Source organism: Pholcus phalangioides, unplaced genomic scaffold (genome assembly GCF_987345545.1).
Source record: "Pholcus phalangioides strain wild (caught in Gottingen) unplaced genomic scaffold, Ppha-v1.0 ptg000006l_1, whole genome shotgun sequence".
NCBI lineage: Eukaryota > Metazoa > Arthropoda > Arachnida > Araneae > Pholcidae > Pholcus > Pholcus phalangioides.
In genome coordinates this window covers 1,209,215-1,211,838 of record NW_028301599.1, presented here as the reverse complement: position 1 = coordinate 1,211,838, position 2,624 = coordinate 1,209,215, and positions in this window count along the sequence as shown.

The following is a 2,624-nucleotide window of genomic DNA, read 5'->3' as shown; positions in this document are numbered from 1 at the left end:
TTATAAAAATAACCACAAAACTCCCATCTGAATCCCATCCCATCAGAAATTCAGTTTTAATTTCATACACAAAAAAAAAACCATTTCTTTCGAATTTTTTCTACAATTATTTTCTCCTTTATTACTGATTTGGCGCCCTTCCTACAGTGGTGCCCCATGCTGCCTCACAGATTGCATGGCCCTAGAGACACTTTTGATATGTCAGTGATTTCAAAAACGCAGTCCATGGCTCTAGGGTTTCACACGTTGATAATGGGTGCGCAAGACTTTATGCTGAATTCATGCACATTTTCAATGCAAAATACATATCATGTGCTCCAAAACAGCTTCTTTTGAGTGCTTACAGTATGGATTCTTACAATTTCACATGAAATCAGAATTTTTTTCCCTCAGAAATACCGAACCTCCTAACAACAGCAACTTCTAAATATCGGCCACATTTTCTCTTAGTATTTAGTGTTCATTGTTGATAGATTTCACTGTACAACACTTAAAAATCTGACAAATACATGAGATGAATATTCTTATTTATACTCGAAATTATCATAAGATGAACTTACGAGTTGAGATGATGCTTATCATTGATTCTGTTAAATAATATATTATTTAACAGAATCCAAAACAAAACTCAAATTAGCTCCATATTCATTGAAAATATGTGAAAAAAAAACAAAAACAGAACATTTTTACAAAAAAACTTGGGATTGCTAAAATTATTTAAAAATACGGAATGTGAAGAGAAATATTTGACATGATCCCCCCCCTAATCATTCCCCCTTTTTACAATTTTTTTTCCCAGTATGAATGCACTTTTGCCTTAATCCTTTTCCCCTAATCCTTTAAGCTGCATTAACAAGGTATCTCAACACACTGAAGGCTTCTCATTTTAGCATTAACAGGCCCAGATATTTTGTAAAGTGGATTTCTCAATGAAATACACTTTCCTATTATACTGTGCCCCTTACATCGCAACTGCTAAAAATCGGAGAGAGAGAAGAAACTCTACTTAATTAGAAAAAGATGTGACATTTTAAAGGAGTGGGGGGGGGGGGGTTAAGTAATTTCTGCTATGCCGCATAAAGGGTTAGACCATTTGGAATCTCTCAATTGACATTCCATTCATTCATTGGCAAGCAAGCATAACCTTGAAAACAGTCTCTCTGTGTAGACGGGCAGACAGAGAACGGGCAGACCTTCAACACAAAGTAACAGTTACATAACATGAAAATTCAGGTATTTGACATTTTGACTTCAAAATGTGTAGGGCAGATGATGACACCAGTATAACATGAAACTGGCATAATTCCGACAACATAAATACGTTAAGGCTACACTACACACACACACGCAATCATTAGTGTTCCCAGGATTTTCTCTTGGGGAGGGGAGATAGGTGTTCATATCTTTTTTCTTCTTCCCATGGGGGCTAGTTTCTTCCCCTACAAAATCACAGCTTCAGGAGGAGGAGGAGTTAATCCAACCCTGCCTAGGCACACAACACATTCCGGCATGTACCAATTTTCCCCGGGGGGGGGGGGGGGATGTTTACCAGGTGCATGCACAGTCATGTAATAGTAGTGAGTGAAACTGCAGGTTTGAATGGTTTCTGACGCAACAGTTTCAGCAGATCCTCTTGGAAATGCTTCATCTTAAATACTTTGTTAAAACTCATGATAGCAGTTCCCAACGTTTGCGCTCTGGAAGGTCAGCCGCTGTGGTGGTCGAATGGTTATAGTGACGGACTCGCATCGCGAGGATCCGGGTTTGAACCCCACTGGCGCCACAGTGGTGGTCAGCTGAAGTTGGTTTTCTGTGGTTTCCAACTTGAAGGCGCTAATGTGAGCCGATCTCCCCGTTAAAAAGTCTCGCCACAGAGAGCAACAGGTCTACAACGTTACAAATATTCAATCATTACACTTCACTCACAATTTGAAATATAGATGACAGCACTGAAATATCAAACACAACACTAGCTACACACTCAGACTGTTAGGCGCACTCACGTTGTCCCAGACTCTGCCACGAAGCTGGGCTGGAAGAGATCTCTGCAACGGGATAAGTCCGGTGGCAGAGCCCCTGGAGTTCATTCATTCATGCTCTGAAAGGTGCAATGTCACCAAAATCTTTCATGAAATTGTTTTATAGCTTTACATCTATAACTTTTCATGTGATCCCTGATTGAAATCTTAAAGTACAAATCAACTCCTGAGTGGGTGCCATCAAGTTCCATTATTTCTGCTTCACACACCTTCACTCAGACAATATTTTCCTTCTACAGACAGTGAGAACTAGCTCAAGTCGGCAAGCTTTACTGGGGCAAATATTGGGAATAGTGGTCTAGAAATCGGATTAGAATGGGAGGAATACAGGAAAATTTTTATGGCTAATGAAGCAGCAAAATCTTTAACAAGGTATACAGTTTCTTATTTTGTTAATCAAAGTGTGGCTAAAAACCTTTATGAATGATCCTCAAGTTCCATTAGACTCTATAGAATTATGCTATGAATTATTTATGTATTAAGAGTTTCAAGATGATTTAGAATCACTATTTTTAATGCAGGAACACACATCAGGTTTGTATGCAGATAATTCAATCACTCATGAAGAAACATTGCGTAATTTTA